The sequence below is a fragment of the Bos indicus genome, chromosome 29, assembly GCF_029378745.1.
Source record: "Bos indicus isolate NIAB-ARS_2022 breed Sahiwal x Tharparkar chromosome 29, NIAB-ARS_B.indTharparkar_mat_pri_1.0, whole genome shotgun sequence".
Lineage (NCBI taxonomy): Eukaryota > Metazoa > Chordata > Mammalia > Artiodactyla > Bovidae > Bos > Bos indicus.
In genome coordinates, this window is record NC_091788.1 from 8,492,812 (window position 1) to 8,516,790 (window position 23,979).

The following is a 23,979-nucleotide window of genomic DNA, read 5'->3' on the forward strand; positions in this document are numbered from 1 at the left end:
AACAATAACTAAAATGGCCTATTTGAGTCTGCAAATGCAAAGCAGTTAGCATCTACTTCTCTGGGAGGAGAGTATGGGACACTTAAGGCCCAAATCAGGCTTCTGACCATGCCTCAGGGTGTGTTTTTGACAGTACCTCTTAGGTCTTAGAGACCTAAGAAAAAGAAGAGCACATTTTCATAGCTCCAAGAAGGATCCTCAGCATAAATGACTAGAAACTCCACCCCTCCTTTTTAGATACAAAGCAAGACTTCTCAAACTACCAGGAGTAAATGACCTTTCTTTTTAGATTCCAATCCGTCATATGTACATGTTTTTGGAAAACACAATCAAAATGTATTGTTAAAGTGCGAAATAAAAAAGACAAAATGCAAGCCACACTTTTTTTAGTATTAGATTCGACGGACATAAAACGAACTCTGTAAAGTTGCCATACAATGTTTCTAGATGCTTTACTGTCAACTTCTAAATGTTTATTTTTCAGCTAATAATGAAAAGTTCATTGACAAGCCGAAGCCAAACACCATACTTTGACTAATACCACTATAATGTATAAAAAGGGCTTCTTCAGCCTCCATTGTGGACAACCCAAGGCAACCATCCATAGCGGGCAGGGGGTAATTACTGTTGTAATATTAAGAATGCAATATAGAGCTTCAGATGTTCAAAATAAGTTTTTCTCATCCACAGCAAGAAAATAGACTTGACAGTCAAGCTTTGTCAGGAGAAGAATGTCTGAGTCCGTGTGTATATTCTCAGTCACTTCAGTCCTGTCCAACTCTTTGTGACCTTGTGGACCGTGGCCCGCCAGGCTCCTCTGTCCACGGGATTCTCCAGGTGAGAATATTGGAGTGGGTTGCTATGCCCTCCTCCAGGGGATCCTCCTCCAGGGCATAGAACCCACGTCTCCTGTGTCTCCTACATTGTAGGTGGATCCTTTTTTGCTGAGCCACTGGGGAAGCCCCAAGAGAAGAATAGAGTAGCTTAAAATTGTCCCTTTCCACCTTTAAAATATCAAGATACAAGCATAGAATATAAGATCAGTTTTGCTTTATGCCCCGAGTGAGGAAAATGTAGTCCACCTCTCACATAGGTATGGATATTATTATTAATATTTAATATCAGAGTGTTAATAGAAATAACACCTTTCATATGTTTGATGATGAACAACTCACAAAGGATTTTCACATCTAATGCACATTTATGTCTCACTTTCCCTAAAGTCATATTTTTATTCCCATTTTACAGATAAAGAAACTGAGACAAGAACAGAATTAAGATACGATCATCTTACCCTGATATGGAGGTAAGGTGAGGTATATTCTAAAGAGTTCCAATGGGATAAGTTCTGTGTAGATTATGCCTGGGGGCAGAGTACAGGGGTCAGTGGTAGAATGGAGATCTCCTATCTCAGAGTCATTCTCGGTCATCGTCATTTCACCATCAGCATTAGCCACCATCGACTTTATCACGTACCGGGAGAGAAATGGGAGAGCAGGAAATAAGACAATGGTCTTGCCCTCAAGAATCTTACAACCTGTGTGTGATTTTAGGCAAGTAGCTGAGTGTCAGTTTTCTCAACCACAGATTGGGATAATTGTCTACCTCCAAGTATTTCTGTATATTTAATGATAAAACACACATAAAGTGCTTAACACAGCGAAAACACACATTAAGTGTCCCTTAACAACTTGGATTTAGTCTTATATCAATTAGCCAAATATACATCTCTTTGCTACACTGAATGACGAACAAATCATCTATATCCACGCCTTCATGTCTTTGGAATGCTTACGTTTTCATGTATATTAGAAAAAAATCACTAAATTAAGAGTTCTATCACCGCACGAAAGAATAACCAAATCTCCACCCAAAAGGAGGACTCTAGAGAAACAGCAAGAACACATGCCCGGAGCATCTTGGTAGCACGTCTTTCCACCGTGCACTTTTGGTAAGTTTAAATCAAGCTCCATTTTCTGCTCCATGTTTGCAGCGACAGGTTTTGCTGGAAGCAAGAGATAGCGGATCCTTACTTGTTCCCATCATGGAGCCTGGGACAGCCTGTGGGGAATGAGGGACTGACGATGATAAGAGAATCTGTGTCTCAGGGAGAAGCCAATTGAAAAGCCAAACCAGACAGACACCTTGGCTGAGATGGAAATACACGCATGCGGCAGAAAAGCAGACATTGTGGGAAACTGGAGTCAAGGGAGGAGCCACAGGGACGTTCCCGGAGCCTGGGCTCTGTGCCAGGCACCAGGAGGCCCCTGAAGACGACTCAGCAGGCCAGCTCCGCTGGCAGCAGAGAAGGACAGGCTCCCCTGGCCAGAGCCCCTCAGCCAGGAGTCCCTGTGTGAATCCCCTCCCAGCCCCTAGCCTAAGCACCTCTCACATTGTACATGGTGCTCTTCCTTCCACTGCACCACTTTCTGCAGACTGGGGCAAGATAACAAACACCCTGTAAGTGCCTGAGCCCCTCGGGTGATTCTAACACTTTCCAGGCTTCCCACCACTGCCCTTACAAAGAATCCATTGCAACGTCTTTTTAGTGTGAACCATCAAATTGGTCCTTCGAGTGAGGACACAGACAGTAGCTCTTGGCCCTAAGAAGTCAGGGGGAAGAAGGCAGGTGCTGGGTGCGAGCAGAGATGGAGAGCACGGGCTTGATCCCACCCCTCCTTCCTTTCTTCAGACAGAGAAGGTGTGAGTCCCCTTGGACACATCTTCAAGTTTCCCCCACATATTGTTTTGTTCCTAAGTTTGCCTTAGTTTCATGGTAACATAACCCCACCCTACTGAAGTCAGTTTGCCCTGCCTTCAGGAGGGGAAGGGTGATCGAGAGGAAAGATGTCTTTCTGAGTATCAGCAAAGCTGGATTCAAAGTCAGGCTCTGGGGCTAATTGGCTGTGACTTTCAGTTGGTCTTTTTTCACTCTCTGGGCTCAAGGAGGGTTGCACGGGGGACTCTATGGTCATCTAATCTGGCCCTGCCAATTGGTGTGCATGTGAGCGTAATTGTTGTAAGAACATTTAAACAAATGTTTAAGTGTACAGCACAGCATCACTGGGCTTTCCTGGTGGCTCAGTGGTTAAAAAAAAAAAAAAAAATCTGCCTGCCAGAGCAGGAGACTCGGGGTCAATCCCTGGGTTGGGAAGATCCCCTGAAGAAGGAAATGGCAACCCGTTCCAGTATTCTTGCCTGGAGAATCCCACGGACCAAGGAGCTTGGTGGGCTACAGGGCATAGAATCGCAAAAAGTTGGACACGACTGAGCGACTAAACAACAACAGCATCATTAACTTAAGGCACAATGTTTGTGGTTTTGCCAGTCAGCCCATCTATTCCACTTTAGAGACCAGAGGTCCTGCAGGAGGAGCACTTCCTACCCACCGCTCCCGGATGGAGCCCTGCCAAAATCCCAACCAGCCCGCAGACCCTCCAGTGATGAGCTGGATCGGGAGTCTGAAGCGGGGTAGTCCTTCCACCACTAGGTGTCACTGTCCTACCTTAAACACCCCTCCTGACGCAGGGAAAGACTGAAGGCGGGAGGAGACGAGGACGACAGAGCGTGAGATGGCTGGATGGCATCACCGACTCAATGGACATGAGTTTTGGTGAGCTCTGGGAGTTGGTGATGGACAGGGAGGCCTGGCGTGCTGTGGTCCATGGGGTCGCAAAGAGTCAGACACGACTGAACGACTGAACTAACTAACCAAATTCTCAGCCTGATTTACTGGAAGCTCTCCCACAGAGTTTTGTTCTTGGCACTTGGATACAGTTTGCATATATCTTTTTGGATGGTTCCTCCCAAGGACTCAGCGCCAACTATTTACAGATGTCTACACACCTTACCTCCCTCACCGCCAGGCTTTGGATCTGACCAGTGACGTGGAGTATGACGAGGGCACAGCAACCCACTGCAGTATTCTTGCCTGGAGAAACCCATGGGCAGAGGAGCCTGGCGGGCTACAGTCCACGGAGTCTCAAAGAGTCGGACATGACTAAAGTGACTTAGCACACACACAGGCATGGAGTTAGATTCAGTTCAGTTGCTTAATCATGTCCAACTCTGCGACCCCATGGACTGCAGCACGCCAGGCCTCCTGTCCATCACCAATTCCCTGAGTTTACTCAAAATCATGTCCATTGAGTCAGTGATGCCATCCAACCATCTCATCCTCTGTCGTCCCCTTCTCCTCCTGCCCTCAATCTTTCCCAGCATCAGGGTCTTTTCAAATGAGTCAGCTCTTCCCATCAGGTGGCCAAAGTATTGGAGTTTCAGCTTCAACATCAGTCCTTCCAGTGAATATTCAGGACTGATTTCCTTTAGGATGGACTAGTTGGATCTCTTTGCTGTCCTAGGAGCTCTCAAGGCATGGAGTGTGAGGGGGCATATCTCCCTAAGCTAGTAGGCCCAGCCCCGTTATTCACTCTCATTCAATCATGAATTTAATGAGCACGTGCTGTGTGCTGGGTCCTGTGCTTGGAGCTAAAGACTCAAAGAAGAAGGGCACCTCCCCCTCCAGGGTTCCCAGTAGACATTCAGTGTCACTGTAACCTGAAGCAAGGGCTTCCCCAGTGGCTCTGTGGTAAAGAATCCGCCTGCAATGCAGGAGCTACAGGAGTCACTGGTTTGATCCCTGGGTCGGAAAGATCCCCTGGAGGAGGGCATGACAACCCACTTCAGTATTCTTGCCTGGAGAATCCCCATGGACAGAGGACTCTGGCGGGCTACAGTCCATGGGGTCACAAAGAGTCAGACACAACTGAAGTGACTTAGCACGCACGTACGCAACCTGAAGAGAAAATGCAGAATTGAAGGGCCCCATGCCAGGAGCACAGAGAAGAAAAAGCCCTCAAGCTTGCCTTGCTTAGATAGGGAAGCTTCATAAGGTTTGTCACAGCATTTAGGCTGAGACTTGAATTAGCACAGGTCTTGTGGACAGACCATGCCAGACTGATGGAACAAATCAGCAAATAGGACAGTTCCCTTAAGCTAAAGGTGCTTTCCTGGTGCCTCAGTGGTAAAAGAATCTGCCCGCCCCACTATGGAGGAGGATGGGGAAGGCAGACGGCAGGGGTGTGGGACCTGAAGGCCAGCCAAGCCCATATCATTGTCTCTAATGTGGACTGGCGGGCTTCCCTGGTGGCTCAGAGGTAAGGAATCTGCCTGCCGATGCAGGAGACATGGGTTCCATCCCTGGGTCGGGAAGAGCCCCTGGAGGAGAACATGGCACCCCACTCCAGTATTCTTACCTGGAGAATCCCATGGTCAGAGGAGCCTGGCGGGCTACAGTCCATGGGGTCACAAAAGAGTCCTACAACTTAGCGACTAAGCAACAACAACAAATTAAGCTAAAGGAAAGCTTTTCTTATAAACGCTAAACCATACTGAAATCAGTTTCAACCCAATTACCTTGCATAGGAAAAACAGCAGGGTCTTGTCCTGTTTTCATTTACATACAATCCCAGTGGTCTGAATTTTGCTTGAGGGTACGGATGTGGCTTGAGGGTATGAGTTATGCCTGTGGGTTGGATTCTGAGGAGTTCTTTTTCAGAGAGGAAACCGAGGCCACCAGCAGGAGACCCTCACACGCCTCCCGGCCCTGCTCACCACTGTGATGAGTCTGCAGCCGCTCATCCTTCCTCTCTGGTACTCTGCAGGCTAGTCAGGCTCAGAGGATTGGCTGCACTTTTTTACTTCCAGTCTCTCTAGTCTTCCTTCAGGAACATCCCCTGGGGGCAGGTGGTATAAGGAGCTAATGATATTGTATAATGAAAATCTGGAAGCACGTATCTCACCCCAAGTTGAATCAAAGAGCAGTGTTTAAAGTATTAGTTTCTAAGTTGTGTCCAACCCCATGGATTGTAGCCCACCAGGCTCTTCTGTCCATGGGATTTCCCAGACAAGGATACTGGAGTGGGTTGCTATTTCCTTCTCCAAGGAATCTTCCCAACCCAGGGATTGAACCCAGGTCTCCTGCACTGCAGGCAGATTCTTTACCATCTGAGCTACTAGGAAAGTTGAATCAAAAAGCTGAGATACATATCTGTTAATCCCATACAAACTAACATACACATCACTCTATAGGCAAGCAACAGGATTTACCATATTATAGCACTGGGAATGATATTCAGTATCTTATAATAACTTACACTGGAAAAGAATCTGAAGCTATATGCCTGAAACTAACACAATATTGCATAGCTTTTTAAATTGTATAAAAAGCAGACAGCGAGGTCCTCTCTGCTAATCTCACAATCTAGACCTCTCGGCCTTTAGCAAAAGAAGTGAAAGAGCTTGATAATTCACTCACCGAGCTGGTGTTTCAGTCCCAGGACTCCCGAGTGTTTGTTTCCCCCAGAACTCATTAGAAGCTTTGACACCTGGAATGGTTCACACTAGAGGGAACGTGCAGAGTAGAATGAGCAAGAGGGGGAAGCAGAAAGGGGCGCAGGAGTGCTCCTGGCTTGGACCGGGATGCTGAGAAGGTGGGCACTGCAGAGCCTGGTTGAGAGCTTGGGAGGGCTGTCTCTCATTGCTGCAGCACCAGCTCCAGCATAAAGCTTCACAGTTAACTAACATTTCAGCATCAAGTACCCAAGGGCAGAGACTACGTGTCTCTTATCTCTACACCATTGCTTGGCGTGGAGAAAGACTGCAACGTGTGTTTGGTGAACTAATGCCTCTGCAAGCTGGGAGGGTTGGACATCCACATTAAAAGAGTTTTATGGACAGGTGACCAACTCATCCCAAGGAAAATACTGAAAGTCCCAAATCCCAGGAAATCCATCAGTCCTGGGCAAAGACCAAGTCAGCCGGTCACCCCACACTATGGCCATAATCCACTGCTAGAATGGACCAGTAGCAGCTCAGGATATAAATTCATAATATTTAATCATTCATTTGTTCAATCAACAAATGGTTCCTGAATATATAAACAAATAACTAGATACTGAAAAGTAGTAATTTACAGACATGGTGTTGCAGAAACCAGTAATCGAGCAAGTAAGCACCACACTCGGAGAGTTGAAGAACTCAGGTTTATTACACCAGCAGCCCCAGAGCAGTTAACACTCCAATTTCTGAGCCCCAAACAAAGGGGTTACAGAGTTTTTACAAACAGACTATAGTGGCCAACACTAGCTGCTAATAGGCTGGTTTAAACTAAGGGGTTTCACGTGCCCAGGAACAGCGATCAAGACAGGGAGGGGGATGGCTGACCTTTACACGGATAGGCCTGATTAAGCAGGTTTGCAGGGGCCGGGCAGTTGCAAAGAGCAGGACAAGGATGAGTGAGATAAGCTCCAGTTCTTAGTATTCCAAGTCCCCACTTTCTGAGACTACGTGACCTACATGATCCAGACTTTGCAAGGAGCAAGCTGAGTTACACAGGCAGAACGAGCAGGAGGTTATGTAAAATTTTAACTTTTCCTCTTCAGTGTGGATACATTTTCTTGCTTTGCTCAGTTCATTAATTAGAAAGGCGGAGCTAACAAAAACCAGTCTATGCTTCAACTGGCCAACCTTAGCTGAATGAATTAAACTATCCCTCTAACTTGGCAGAAGATGATAAAGGATTTTATTGAAAGGAGTAATCATGGCTTGCGTTGGAGCCCAGGACCTAGTCCTCATCCAGGCAGTGGTGCCCTGGGAAGTTGGTTTATCCATAAAATAGTGACTAATAATAGTACTGGTGTAGAGTTTTTGTGGAGAGCAGATGAAACCAAGGCTTCGTAAATGTTAGCATCTTTAGCTTCACCAGATTTTGAGTTAATCATAATGTTGGTAAGTTTATTACAAACTCCTGACTGTGGGTAAGTTCTGCTGCCAGTTTGATTACTGGAAGTCAACCTTTCCCCAAATCCTACCTCCGAAATATTTGAGGGGAATCCCAAGGGATGTCTTATATTCTTATCTCAGAATCAGTGAGCTGGGTCACCCCAAGTAGCAGCCAGCACTGCCCCAGGCTCTGATGGTCCCACCAAGGATCTGGGCCAGCTGTGAATCTGGGTGGAGTGAACCACGGCCACTCGAAGTCAGGCGGAAGGAGCTCTGTTAGTGCTTCGTGCAGACGGCAGGGAGGGTTCCCACAGTCAGAAAGCTGGAGTCCGAAATGGTATAATTACAAGGGACCCCATGCTCTCTTCCAGGGTTTATACAAGCCAACTAAGTGGCTGCAGTAAATGCTGACGTTAGCTGCCTCCATGCCTTCGTCTTTCTGGCATTTACTGGGTTCTGTTCACTGTGTCATTTCCTCTCTTAGGGTAGTTGTTCTCAAATGGGGGGCAGTTTTACACCCCATCCCCAGGGTATGTTAGGCCATGTTTAGGGATGTTTTTGCTTGTCAAACTAGGAAAGAAGGCTGCTAATGAAACCGAGTGAGTGGAGGCAAGGAATGTTGCAAAACATGCTGTCCTGCATAGAAAAAGCCTCCTCAACAAAAGTTATCCGCCTAAAATGTCAATAGTACTGATGTTGAGAAATTCTTTGGGTGATTTTTTTGCCTCAAAAAATCCTGATATTCTCCCTTCTGACTTGGCCTCCCTGGAATCTATTCTTACTTCTCACACATATTTCCTTGTGTCTAAGCTCTAAGATGGATAGGACTTAAATCTCAGTCCCAGTCCTTGGTCTTATAAATTAGCAGATAAACACAATTATGTACTGGGGCTTTCTCCTAACTATTCGACTCATAGCATACAAGCTCTAATCCCCGCCCATGTGTGTTATTATATTGAAGTTTATTGTATCAAGTCGCTGCTGATTCTTTCACTCAACAAACGTTTGATGAGCACCTACTCTGTACTAGACATTAGATATGCAATGATTCATCAACCGGACACTGCCCCCTGCCTTCATGGAGGACACGGGATGGTTGGAGGAGGAAACGGTAGACAAGGACTTCCCTGATGGTACAGTGGTGAAGAATCCGCCTGCCAGTGCAGGGGACACGGGCTTGACCCCTGGTCCATAAGGATTCCACATGCCACGGAGCCACTGAGCCTGCGTGCCTCAACTGCTGAAAGCCGTGCACCCTGCCTCCTGCACCCCACAACAAGATAAGCCCACGCACCACATCTACAGAGGAGCCCACACTCGCTGCACCTAAAGAAAGCCTGCACAGCAACGAAGACCAAGCTCAGACAAAACTAAAATAAATTAAAAAAAAAAAAAAAAGCATAGACAAATGAATTTTTTGTTGTTATTTAGTCGCTCAGTCATGTCTGACTCTTTGTGACTTCATGGACTGTAGTCTGCCAGGCTCCTCTGTCCATGGGATTCTCCAGGCAAGAATACTGGAGTGGGTTGTCATTTCCTTCTCCAAGGGATCTTCCCAATCCAAGGATCAAACCCCCATCTCCTGCATTGGCAGGTGGATTCTTTACTGCTGAGCCACCTGAGAAGCCCAGACAAATGAATATGTGATTACAAATTTTAGCACATGCCATGAAGGAAAAGCAGAGGTTCCTATGAGGACACAGGATGGGAAGGAGAGCATTTAGGTCAGCAAGGCAGAGAACCTTTCCCTGAAGAAGCAAAGTTTGGGTCTGAGGCCTGAGGGAGGCAACGAAGTAAGACCAGTGAAGAGACAGAGGAATGGAATCAGCTCAAAGGGCTCCTGAGCGGGGAAGGGGCTGAGCTATCGGGGAGCAGAACAGACACTGCGTGGCTGGGTGCGCTGTGACCTCGTCTGTACAGTTTCAAAGGTCGTTCGGCCTGCCATGTGGGCGATGGGTTGAGGGAGACCCAAGGAACTGAGAGAGCCATCGGAAGGCGAATGCCATGGTCTGGGAGGTGGAAGGGGGCAGCCTGGCCCACAGAATGACCGTGAGGACTTATCCTGGAAGTCCATATCCCAGAGTGGGCTGTGGGTGACACGGGAAACCAACTATCCCTGCATGAACAGCTCCACAGAAATCAGCCTTCCCCCTCCTGCTCCGCACATCTGCTGGGGAGGAGCCGTGCACATCACGGGCTTGTCTCTCTTCCTACATGGCACGTGGATTTTTTGCTGTTTCTCCAGTTGGTTGAAATATTGAGTGGTTTTTATTTATTTATCTGTGGCTTTGGGGACAGAGGGATGGTAGGGGGACTAATAGATGACTTGTCACAAACAAAACCCAATTTCCTATTCCATAGCCATTCATCATCCTCTCTGCCTGTTGCCATTTCTTTCTGGAGTCAGGCTGGCCAGGATCAGCCCAGAGTCGGAGGTCTGGGATCTTCTTGAAAAACCTTCCTACCGGGTCTGAGCAAGGCCTCCTGAGAGTTAGACGTCCTTAACCTCAAGTCAGGCTCCAACGCGACAACTTGTTGGGCAACAGACAAGACCAGGGAGATCCTGGCAGGCAGGTCCAGTCCAAGAGAGTGGAAGCACCAAAGCACCCGAACTCACAAGGAAACCAACTCATCCGCCTTCACGGTCACAGGGGTGACCACTGCGTCCACAGAGGGCTCCATCCAACGTGTCGGGACCAATGCCATCCGGACCGGAAGGACTCAGCAGGCCTGGGCCTGGATTCAAGGGCTGGAGAGGTTGTGCCGAAGGCAGGGATGACCTGCTTGGGACCAGCAGAGCCTCTGGGGCAGAGTAAGTACCAGGAGCCCATTAGAGGGGAAGTCCAGGTGGGAGGTTTTAGTAAACATCTGCAGGTAGTGAGACATTTAGTAAACACCTACAGGTAGTAAATGCCTACAGGTAAGTGAGGATTGAAAGATGCTAAAAACCATAGCTCCTGCCCTCAGGGAGCTGGCACTTGGTTCAGGAAGCACAAAAGTAGGTTAATAATTCTAACACGATAAGTCCTATGATGGACGTGAACACAGGGCATTCTGAGGGATGTGAGGAGACAAAAGGAAGAAGCTGCTAACTCTGCAGGGGAATCAAGGGAGACTTTCAGGAGGAGGTGATATTTCTCTGTTCCACAGACAGCCCCCTGGAACCACCCAGGGTTTAATTAACTGCACTTAGAAAAACAAACAGAAATGCCACCAGTACACTGGTAAGGGTATACCTGGTCCTTTATTCATTTTAAAAGAACAACCAAGTGCAATTAGTTTCCCTCATGGATTTTTTCCTCTATAAAATTACCCTGAAGCTTGATTTTTTTCAAATAGAAAAATTCTTCTTAAAAGTAGATTGCTTTACTTTTGGCATTTAAATCCAAGCTCCAAGAGTGTTTATGCTGTTCAGGAAACCTGCCATTCAGGTGTGCTTGAGATTTCAGGGATCAGGAACTTTATTGGGAGGAGATAACAGATAGAATATGGACCGAGCCACAGGCGCCCAGCCCTGATCTTCTCAGGAAAACGCTTTGAGGTTCAATAAATGGGGGTGAGGGGTTGCGGGTGGGGACATACTAGAGGCCTCTACTTAATACATCTGGCCCAGGCTGCAGAAGCAGGGTAAATTTCTGAAGTCCTGATTAAAGATTTCTTATTAGACGTAAGGAAATTCTGAGATCATTTTCTCTAAAACTCATTTTCAAGTACAATTTTAAGTGTCACACTTTATCCTGTCTGTCCTAGAGAGAAACCATAATGCAAGTTGACAGTGACATAAAAGAATTAAAACTCCACTCTTCCCCCTCCCTGCTCCATCACCTTCCCTCCTCCCAGTTTTTAGAAAGGGAACCAGTAGGTCAGCTTCTAGATCTTTCCTGGGCACTCACTGTGGGAGGCCTTGAGCTCTGCAAGGTCCTAGGGATGTGGGGGAGGGGTGGTGGTGGTGGGAGTTGGGGGAGAGGAGAGACCCAGATTTTTGGGGTCTTTTGCCTGGAGAAGGAAAGGGCAGCCCCCTCCAGTGTCCTTGCCTGGGAATCCCATGGACAGAAAGCTTGAAGAGCTACAGTCCATAGGGTCCCAAAGAGTACGATACGACTTCATGACTAAACAACAACAACATTTTGACATTCACAAAGTCTCTTCACTTATATCATCTCATGCAAGTCTCTCCACAAACTCCTTGAGCTGGTGGGACCAAAGCAGATCACCATTTTATTAAAGAACTGAGAGGAGATTAAAATAAATTCATAAAATACGTGAGCTAGGAAATCAACCAAAATTGCTCTGACCCTGAGATGCAATTGTAACTAAAAGCAACATTCAGATCACGAACAAGTGTCGTTAAATCTTGAAAAAGGAAGAGATCAATTCCAAACAGAGGCAATAAATAAGTTCCTGGATTGTTCGATAATCCAATTAATGAAGAGGAAAGAATCATTTAATGCATTTAAACATTTTTGCTGGTTGACACATAGAAATGACAAGCTGACCAAAGAATACTCTCATTTCACAGAGTGTTTAGTGTACGTTCTATGTAAGAAAACTTAAACACATCTTAATATTCACTTCTCCAAGGGATTTTCCTGACCCAGGATGGAAACTGGGTCTCCTGCATTGCAGGCAGATTCTTTACAGTCTCAGCCACCATGGAAGCCCACAACTTATATATACATATGTTTTTGAACTTGATAAAAGTTCTCCCAAATTGACAATTCTTAACATTTATACAATATAGGTGGAACTGTAAAACCTCTTGATACTCTTAACAATGAAATAAAAATTTTGATTAGCATGCAGGATGAAAGAGTACTGCTGCTAAGCCACTTCAGTCGTGTCCGACTCTGTGCGACCCCATAGATGGCAGCCCACCAGGCTCCCCCATCCCTGGGATTCTCCAGGCAAGAACACTGGAGTGGGTTGCCATTTCCTTCTCCAATGCATGAAAGTGAAAAGTGAAAGGGAAGTCGCTCAGTTGTGTCCGACTCTTCGTGACCCCGTGGACTGCAGCCTACCAGGCTCCTCCGTCCATGGAATTTTCCAGGCAAGAGTACTGGAGTGGGGTGCCATTGCCTTCTCCAAGGAAAGAGTACAGTATCTTTCTATTCTCTCTACAAAGATATTCCAAAACGGTTGTTGTATGGAAAGGTAATCAGACAACAATTAGCTAAAAAGGTAAGCAAAGAGAATATTATGGAAGTATGCCAAGTAGTTAAATAGTAATAAATATTAGTTTTCTAAATTATATAATGTTTATGATATTTTTAAATTCTTTAATGTATAGTTTACAGTGATTTCTTTCCTCATTGTAAGTTTTATAACGAGTTTTGTATTCACAATTTTGTGTTCTTTTGCTTAAACAGAGCCCCCAAATTATGTAAGTTTTACCCCCAAAAAACCTGGACTTTCCCCTAATTTATGCCCATTTAGCAGGTGAGGAAACAAAACTCAGGCAAAGTCTTACCCTTACCCAGGGTCACATTATCAGAAAGTGACAGAGGGAGGCCACAAAGCCGGTGCTTCTCCTTCTTTGCGACGCTGTCTCTGCCTCAGAGAACTTGAATGCACTAGATAAACCCCCACACGTTTCCTTTGCAGAAGCAGAAATAAAAGGCAAAAACATTTAGGAAACCCAGAGGACATGATCACATTTCTTAGAGAGATTCCACGTGGCTTACAGCGCACATCCCATCTTCCTTCAGGACCTGTGTCTGGACAGAGGAGTTCAATTTACAGTCAGCTCCAACATCATGATTCCAGGCTCAGAGTAACCCCAGAATCGAGATGTGGATGCGTTCTAAGTCGCTTAGTCGTGTCTGACTCTTTGGGACCCTATGGACTGTAGCCTGCCAGGCTCCTCTGTGGGAATCTCCAGGCAAGAACACTGGAGTGGGTTGCCATGCCCTCCTCCAGGGGATCTGCCCGACCCAAGGATCGAACCTGCGTCTCCTGTGTCTCCTGCGTTGGCAGGCAGGTTCTTTACCACTAGAGCCATGTGGGACGCCCGTGTGAAGTAAAGGCAGGTCACATCAAGAGCATTCTGGGAGTTCAGGCTGACTCTCGCTGAGCCCTCCTGCTTGGCGGGCACTCACTCCTGCACATGCCTTCACGCTCAGGAACAGTCCTCAGGGTAACATGCCCATTACCCCAGGGCTATAGAGAAAAAACTCAAGCTGAAAGCCCATCTCCAGTTCTCCAGGATGCTGTGGAATTCAGAAAAATAATCACCTACTTATGCCTGAAGGTGAAACCAGAAAAGCATTAGTGGAAGGCGGAGAGATGGGTTAGTCAACATTTTCCCATTCCTTCTGGTTCCCGCTTCATGTCTGAGGCAAACGCAGCAGCAGCCATGGCGTTCAGCAGGTTCCAGGAGCCAGACAGAATTACGAGAGGTCTTTACCGAGAACCATCCGACAAGCGTTGGTATTTGAGAGAGAGTTACTGTTGTTCTTTTAGTTGTTAAGTCGTGTCTGACTCCTTGGTGATCCCATGGACTTTAACCCACCAGGCTCCTCTGTCCATGGGATTTCCCAGGCAAGAATACTGGAGTGCTTTGCCATCGCCATTTCCTTCTCCAGGGGATCTTCCCGACCCAGGGATCGAACCCAAGTCTTCTGCATTGGCAGGAGGATTTTTTAATCACTGAGTCAACAGGGAAGCCCACTTGAAAGGGAGTACTAATGATTAAATTCAAATACAGAGCAAGAGACCTCAAGTAAGATCAGAAGCAAAGGGAAAATAGACTGGAAAGAAAGAATTTTCAGAAATCATGTTGTGAAACAGTCACGGCCAACAGATTTCTATTGATATTTTTCCTGCTGTCAACATGTTAAATATCATGCTTCTGTTAAATATCATGCTTCCATAGACAATGGCTTCCCAGATGGTGCTGAAGTGAAGTGGAAGTGAAATTGAAAGTCGCTCAGTTGTGTCCAGCTCTTTGCAACCTCATGCACTATACAGTCCATGGAATTCTCCAGGCCAGAATACCGGAGCGGGTTGCCATTCCCTTCTCCAGAGGATCTTCCCAACCCAGAGATCAAACCCAGGTCTCCCACACTGCAGGAGGATTCTTTACCAGCTGAGCCACCAGGGAAGCCCAAGGAATCTGCCTGTCAAAACAAAAAACTCAAGAGACAAGGGTTCAATCCCTGGATCGGAAAGATCCCCTGGAGGAGGAAATAGCAACCCACTCCAGTATTCTTGCCTAGAGAATCCCATGGACAGAGGAACTTGGCAGGCTATAGTCCATGCGGTTGCAAAGAGTCAAACACAACTGAACATCTGAGCACAGTATGCCCCATACATAATGCAAAGGAAAAAAATGCTTTGCTTTACAATAAATATTGACCACCCATGAGTCCCTCAGACTAATCACATGGGGCATCAGTTATTCATAGGTTTTTGCTGAATAGAACCCAATGAACATACACATTGGAAGGGTCACCTTAGGACAAAGTCATGGAATCCCTTATCTCCACAGAATGCCAAGGCAAGAATCATGGAAGTTGATGCTCAGTTCATAATAAAAATCAAATGTGAGTTTATGGTTGTTTTTACTTTGTTTTGTCCAGTTCTTAGCCATGTTTCTATGGTCTTATTAATAACAAAAATCCCCCTGGACAGCCTGGTTTGAACTCAACGCAAGAGTTTGGAGAGTTGAAGTCAGAGATGGTAGTTAGAGACAACTGACTGTGACTTCCAAGTGCTTTCATTGACACGTGGCCCCTGGAACTCAGACAAGCAAGGCCCACAAGGAGGCTCTGCTTTGTAGGGGAACTGGAGAGAGGCCTGGGAGACTTTCCAAGCATGGAGGAGCTTGGATAGATCCAGGGGAGTGTGAAAAGTCCAGCCCAGCTGCAGCCCAGCCTCAAGGCAGCCTGGGGTACTTGGGAGCCAAGGTCAGGGGGAGTGAAGTGAAGTGAAAGCCACTCAGTGTATCAGGGGAGGAAGAGCTTATCCCCCTTCAGAGATAAGTAGGGCCTGGGGGGCTGTTTCCTTTACTTGATGTTTTCCAAGCTTTACAAAAGAATTCAGAGAGAACTCGCCTTCTCACCCTCAGCAGCATCGTAAGGCAAAAGGCCTGCTCCTTTGCCTGATAGCCCCAAACCCTCCAGGAGCCAAGAAAAAAGTTCCAGGTGTCCTGGAAGTATCTGAGGTTGAAAAAAAAGAGAACCTATTAGAACTGTCAACTACAAATTGGCACTCACCAAGAGCATTGCCAACGACTGAACAACAAAGGCATTTGCCATCTGCCTCTGTGGAGACTGAGGGTTTCCCTTGTGGCTCAGATGGTAAAGCGTCTGCCTGCAACACAAGAGACCCGGGTTCGGTCCCTGGGTCGGGAAGATCCCCTGGAGAAGGAAATGGCAACCACTGGTACTCTTGCCTGGAGAACCCCATGGACGGAGGAGACTGTGGGTTACAGTCCGTGGTGTCTCAAAGAGTCGGACAGGACTGAGCTTTCTTTCTCACATCCATTTCTCTACAGAGACTGCTGTCCCCTGCTGCTCTAGCTGTTGACTTTCGTCAACCCCTGAGGGAGTTCAGGGTGGAGTGAGGTGCTCTGTGCTCCAGGGAGTCTGGTGGGACGGTCTTTAGATAGTTGGATGTTTTTAGGGACAGATTTTATGATCTCTCTCCTTGCATCTCCTCATAGGTAGAGAAGTAGGAAATCCCTTCATGGTGACATCAGATCCTCACGACTAACAAAAAGCCTTTTGTAAAATGGTGTTGAACTCCCCTTCACTAAACCTTATATATTGGCCTTTCCCAGCTGCCGCTTTGGAGCAGTCTCTCAGAGCTATCCGAGGTGCTGCCTCCCGGGCTGCAGTCCTCATTTGCCCCAAATAAAACTTAACTCGCAACTCACAAGTTATGCATCTTTTTTAGTCGACAGAACTGACTCAAATGCGGATTTGCCATGTGACTTAGGAAGCTCAAACCCAGTGCTCTGTGACAGCCTAGCAGGGAGGGAGGGGGTGGGAGGCAGGAGGGAGGCTCCGGAGGGAGGGACCATGTGTACCTGTGGCCGATTCATGTGGGCGTGTGACAGAAACCAACACATGCTCCCATTAAAAATAAACAAACAGAAAGAATCCAAACTCCTGGCTACATACCTACAATAATACAGCAACTTCACCCAATGCACACTCAGATTTTATGCCTTTGCCCTTCCTGTATTCCTCAGTTTGCCTCAAGAAAGCAATACAAAGTTTCAATACTTTTTTCCCAATTCATGGTAATTGTTACTGATAGAATTTCCACAAAATATAGCCATGAGGGGCTTAGAGACATAGGTTCAATCCCTGGGTCAGGAAGGTCCCTTGGAGGAAGGTATGGCAACCCACTCCAGTATTCTTGCTTGGAAAATCCCACAGAGGTGCCTGGCGGGCTACAGTCCATGGGGTCGCAAAGAGTTGGACATGACTGAGTGACGCTGGACTGGAAAAACACAAGCTGGAATCAAGACTGCCGGGAGAAATATCAATAACCTCAGATATGCAGATGACACCACCCTTATGGCAGAGGAACTAAAAAGCATCTTGATGAGAGTGAAAGTGGAGAGTGAAAAAGTGGGCTTAAAGCTCAACATTCAGAAAACGAAGATCATGGCATCTGGTCCCATCACTTCATGGGAAATAGATGGGGAAACAGTGGAAACAGTGGCTGGCTTTATTTTTCTGGGCTCCAAAATCACTGCAGATGGTGACTGCAGCCATGAAATTAAAAGACGCTTACTCCTTGGAAGGAAAGTTATGACCAACCTAGATAGCATATTCAAAAGCAGAGACATTACTTTGCCAACAAAGGTCTGTCTAGTCAAGGCTATGGTTTTTCCTGTGGTCATGTATGGATGTGAGAGTTGGACTGTGAAGAAGGCTGAGCGCTGAAGAATTGATGCTTTTGAACTGTGGTGTTGGAGAAGACTCTTGAGAGTCCCTTGGACTGCAAGGAGATCCAACCAGTACGTTCTGAAGGAGATCAGCCCTGGGATTTCTTTGGAAGGAATGATGCTAAAGCTGAAACTCCAGTACTTTGGCCACCTCATGTGAAGAGTTGACTCATTGGAAAAGACTCTGATGCTGGGAGAGATTGGGGGCAGGAGAAGGGGACGACAGAGGATGAGATGGCTGGATGGCATCACTGACTCGATGGATGTGAGTCTGAGTGAATTCTGGGAGTTGGTGATGGACAGGGAGGCCTGGAGTGCTGTGATTCATGGGGTTGCAAAGAGTCAGACACAACTGAGCGACTGATCTGATCCGATCTGATCTGAATGACTAAGCACAGCACCGTACAGCAGAGAGGCAAAGAGAAGACAGAAGGAAGAAGCCAGGACTTCCCTGGTTGTCAGGGGCTGGAATTCCAATGCTGTCAAGTTAGGGAGCCCAGGTTCAATCCCTAGTCAGGAAACTAGATCTCATAGGTCACAACGAAGACCCAATGCAGACAAATAAAATGAAAAATAAATAAATGTTAAAAAAAAATTTTTTTTAAGGCAGAAGCCATGTAGCAGCAAGACTCACGAGTAAGTAAAAGCCCTGAGTATGCTAAAAACTCTGAGCTAATAATTGTAGGAATTATTCTACATACAAGATTTTCACAGTGTTTAAGTCTTTCTAAGGGTAGGGTCAGTTTGAAGGTTTTCATATTAATTTTTTCAATCATTTAAACTCCCGTTAACCAGAAAACAATATATCAGTATTGCTTTTTAATGCTTTTTTGAATTAATTCTCATTGGAGTATAGGACTTCCCAGGTGGCGCTGGTGGTAAAGAACCCGTCTGCCAATGCAGGAGACACAAGAGATGTGGGTTCGATCCCTGCAGTTGGAAACATCTCCTGGAGAAGGGCATGGCAGCCCACTCCAGATTCTCGCCTGGAGAGTCCCATGGACAGAGGAGCCTGGTGGGTTACAGTCCATAGGGTCGCAAAAGAGTCAGACACGAGTGAAGCAACTTAGCACACAGAGTTGCTTTACAATCTTCTATTAATTTCTACTGTTCAGCAAAGCACGTAAGCTCTACACACACAAATATCCCTCTGCTTTGGATTTCCTCCTCATTTGGGTCACCACAGAGGACTGAGGAGAGTTTCCTGAGCTACACGAGGAACTGTACGGCGTCTCATCAGTTATCTATTTCATACACAGTATCAGTAGCGCTTTTATGTCAGCTCCAATCTTCCCATTCATCCCACTTTCCTCCTTCCCTCCTTGGTGTCGGTACATTTGTTCTCTGCATCTCTGTCTCTGTTTCTGTTTTGCAAAGAAGATCATCTGTACCATTTTTCTAGATTCCACACATATGCACTAATATATGACATTTTTCTTTATCTTTCTGACTCACTTCGCTCTGTATGACAGACTTTACGGCCATTCACAAATGACCCAATTTTGTTCCTTTTAATGGCTGAATATAAAAGTCCATTGTATATATGTACCACATCTTCTTTATCTATTCCTCTGTTGATGGACACTTAGAGTTTTTCTTATATCTTGAAAAAATCCAATCAATATAGAATTATTGTTAAATTAAGTGAAGCAGCCCATGTAGAACCAAGTGTCCAGTGGTTGGTTGAGGGAAAAAAAAAAAAAAAAAAGAGGATCTAGATATAGTGGTTAAAATATTGTTATGTTTCAGGATTTTAGCCCACCTCAAATTCTCTAACTTCAGCCCTAAACAATTCAGAGAAATTTGGGGTCAACTCTACGTAAATAATATAGACAAAATGGAATTCCTGTACTTCTAGGATCCATTCAGAAAAGAGAAACTTCTCAAGTACTGCCTCTTTGGCTCCTTGCCTGGGGTCATCCCATGAAGACTCGTTAAGGCCACCCTACCTGATGCATATCCTACCCCTAAACTCAGCCCCGGATATTTCCACATCACTAACTTCGTTGCTCCTTTTCCCACACTATGCACACCTGTCCATTGCCTCCTTCAGGCTGACATGACCAGCTACTCTTTCCTCCTGGACCTTGCCTCCTCTCGAGGCCAATTTCATCTCTCCACCTAGGTCAAGCTCCTCAAGATAGCCTTTCCGATACCTAAGGCATGGATAGCCCCCAGCCAGCATCATCACATCATCCAAAAGCAAAGCTGATACACTTTCAATTGCCTGCTTCCTGTCTGTCTTTCCCTCCACCATCTACTATGCAACCTAGTTAGTGTCAAGACTTTCAAGATATCCTTCTGGGGTCTCAACCCCTTTCAGCTGACACTTTGCTCCATTTTACAATCTGTCTTTTCTAGACTTTACAAAAATCAATGAGTGCAGGATAGCAAGTACAATAGTCTCGTGTGGCCTCCCTAAGATTGATGCCATATTGTTCTTGACCTAGTTACTGCATTTCACTATTACCAGAAATCAACTGATCAGGCAATTTTGAAAGTATTTTGCATCTATTTATTTCATTTTCACTAACTAGAATGACCCCATAAAACTCAATTGGTTATTTCCAAAAGTAGGCTTAATGCTTGGCAATCTTAATACTTATATAATTTCCAAGAATGCTGGATCCACATTCTCTTTGAAGTCAATAATGCAAGCCTCTAATTTTCCACCACTGCCATTCCAATTGGGCCAAAAGATTTAGAATAATTTAGTACCCAAACAGGATATATATTCAGCATGGAAAGAACAGAGAGATTATCATTAAGTCTTTGATCAAATCACATCTTCCAAGCCTCAGGTTCATCACCAGTAATCAGAGCATTTTTAAAAAACTTTTATCTATCCCCTAAAAGTCTGAGAGTCCTTTGGATTAGGGATTATATTTCATTTTTCTCTGAATCTCCAATGCAAAACACAGTTCTGTCAAATAATAACATTAGATTAATCTTGAAAAATGAATATCCACAGATCTATGAACTTGTGACTTCCACAGAAATATCCAAAACCCCTGACTGACATCATAAACAGCTCTGTATGGCAGCAACAGTCATCCATTTATGATGAAAGAGAGCTCCAGACGCATTAGAAGTCTGTCCCAAGTTATGAGATTCAGTTTTATGCCAGGATCCCAAAGGGTAATAAAGTACAATGGAAACTGTATCAGACTCTGTTTTAATTCAAGGCAGCACTTGAATCTGTGCTGTTGGGTAAACCACGGGATGTGAGCAAACCACAGATACCAAGATCAGAGAGGCCCTGAATGTGAATCAAGTTCCATCAGTCTCCCATTTAAAAGGTTTTGGTTTTAAGAAACTTTCTTGAGCAATGTTAAGCAAAAACTGAAGTTTTTTGGATGAAAAGAAATATCAAAATGAACTCACAGCCGAGAAGTACAGACAGGTTCCAAGAAGACTTGGTACCAGGAACTGGAACACACTCTCCAGATCAGGCCCCAAGCCCACCCATCTCTGAACCCCACTCTCTTTGGGGCCATCCCTTCTTCCCTCTGAATATCTCTCTACAGAGCAATTTTTCTTTTCCACTTGTAAACAGGCTAAACATGGCTCCCCAGATTCTATTTCTTCTGCTTTTCTATTACTGTGCATTTCTTCTCTGAGTAGGATAAAGGCAGATGGATTCCTGTTTCAGGCTTTGCATCAAACAGGCATTCCCACGGCGTTGGAATCAGAGGAGCCACTGGATTTACATAACTGAGCAGAGAAGAGAATAGACATGTTTTAAGTAAACTAAAATATATTCAGAGAGAGACTAAGCCTGCATGAGCTGCAAATAAATAAGGAAGAAAATAAAACGGCATTCTTTAAAATTCACATTGGGGTAAAGAAAACACAGTTGACTCATAGGTTTTAGATTTCAAAGTCTAGGGTTGGCTGATACGCCCAAGCACACTTACTTTTTTTTCCTCAAGCCAGATTGCAACAGGAAGGGGAGAATGAGGAGCAAAGAAGTACAAACGTGAGACAACCTCCTCTCTCAAGAACTTGAAACTAGGTACTAAGGACCATGAAACGGAAGCTTAAAGCAGATTGGGATATAGTTGAGGTGCGTGTATGTGAGTGTGTTGAAACATGAGAGCTCTCCGCAAGCTGAAAGATGAGAAGGAAAAGAACTCAAAAAGGGCATCCTTGAAGCAAGATGCTGGAGAAGGGAGTGCAGCCAGGAACAGGGAAGGACAGACACTTCTTCCCAAGTGACGGAGCTCCCACCAGCTTCCCAGGGCCTCTCCCAACACGGCCACAGCACAGCCTCTTATCCAGCCCCCTTCTTACTCTGATTGTGTCACGCTTGCTCACACCTTCATGGTCTTGCACGCCTCCACTTGGAGTGCTGGCTCTCCAATTGTCTCCTATTGAACTCTGACTTCCCCTCTCAGACACAACTCACAGATCACCTTCTCTGGGAAACTTTACTGATCCCTGCACTCAAGGAAAGTAAATGTTCCTCTCTGGCAATCAAAGACATAAGATACATCGGTGTTTTCATTCCTTCTAACTTCCCACCAGAATGGAAGTACCTCGAGGACTATGCCCAGTTCACACAGATTGAACATTCGAGAAAATTTGAATGAATGAATGAGGAACGGAAAATCACTGGGTGCTTTAGGAGCTTTGCGATGGAGAAAAAATTACAGCCTCTCGCAGGGCTGAGAAGGGTGGGACCGGCTGAAGCTTGAGGAGAAAATAGAACTGTCGGGACAGTCTCTGTTGGGAATTCACTTGAAAGTCAGAGATGATGGAAGAATTTGGAAGCACAGTGAGAGCCTAGCTGAAGTTCAGATGCCAGTGGCATCGACTAATAAATAAAAATCCACACAATTGAAGTTCATGACCTTCCTTTAAAGTGAAAAACAAATCTCCCACAGTCAATAGCTTTATCTGGGAAAGAAATTCAGAGTGATCAAGTCAGATTTGTGAGACCTCAGGGACAGAGCGTCTCAGACGGCTGGAGCTTTCTAAAAGGCATAAAAATACCGACATTCTGTCAAGGTCCATGATCAAAGCCTTGCCAGACTCAACTCATGAAGAAGAAAATCCACTTAATAGTATTAAGAACATCTTTGATTTTTAATCTGGTGCCATGCAAAAATTGGAAATTTGTTCACCAAGTAGAATTAAGGACCAATTAAAATGTTTTTAAAAAATTGTATATACGCACGATTTAGCAATAGTAACTAATTTGTGTGGCTCGTAAGAAATCATCAGATATAAATCTAATAGAAACTTGAGTGCACTTGCCTCATCTCATTCTCTTTTCTGGAATTCTGCAATTCCAGAACATCATGGAATGTCAGACCTCAGAGGAACCTTGCAGAACCTCTAAGCCAATAACCTCATTTTCTCAGAGGCCAGGGAAAAAAAAAAGCGACTTTTCAGGCTTCCCATCTCATTAGTGGTGGAACTGAGCTGAAAACACAACTTTTCTCATCTTTCCATCAAGTGATCTTCCGACTGCACCAGGTCATGAAAATAAAGTTAAATTATGTTCAATTAAAGAATTATTCACCATGGTTCAAAAGTTTACTGTCCAAAAGTATTAGGTTAAATAATGTTTTCATGCCAAAAATCATAACCACTCAGATTTCCAGAAAATACTGTTGCTTTCTGAAACCCTTTGTTTCCTTGGAGCTTCAGAAAATCAGGGCTCTATAATATTGAACAAATCTTATGTGCTCTAAGAGTTCTGAAAGGAAACGATTGTTACTGATATAGACCGTAGTCGGTAGAGGGTGGGAAAGCAGGGACTTGACAAAAAGCCCGGAAGAATGGATTGAACCCAGTGAGTCAGGAGAAGGAATCGCATCCCTGACCAAGATAAAAGAAAACACCACGGTGAAGGGTTCGAGGGAACCTGGTTGCCAAATTTGATTGGAATTAATTTGTTTAGAGGTCTTCCCAGGTGGCTCAGTGGTAAAGAATCCACCTGCCAATCCAGGAGACCTGCGATCAATCCCTGGGTTGTAAAGATCCCCTGGAGAAGGAAATGGCAACCCACTCCAGTATTCTTGCCCGGAAATCACATGGACAGAAGGAGCCTCATGAACTACAGTCCATGGGCTCTCAAAAGAGTCAGACACGACTGAGTGACTAAACACAACAATTTGTTTAGAACAGTGTTTCTCAGAGCATATTCCACAGAACACTGGTTCCATCACATGCTCTATAAAAAAATAATAACGAGGGGGGAATTCTATGTTCCAACATGAGTGAGAAATGCTCTTCACCCTCTGGAAAGGCCCTGTTGCACATTAGGTTATAAAAGGTGCCGTGTCTGCCTG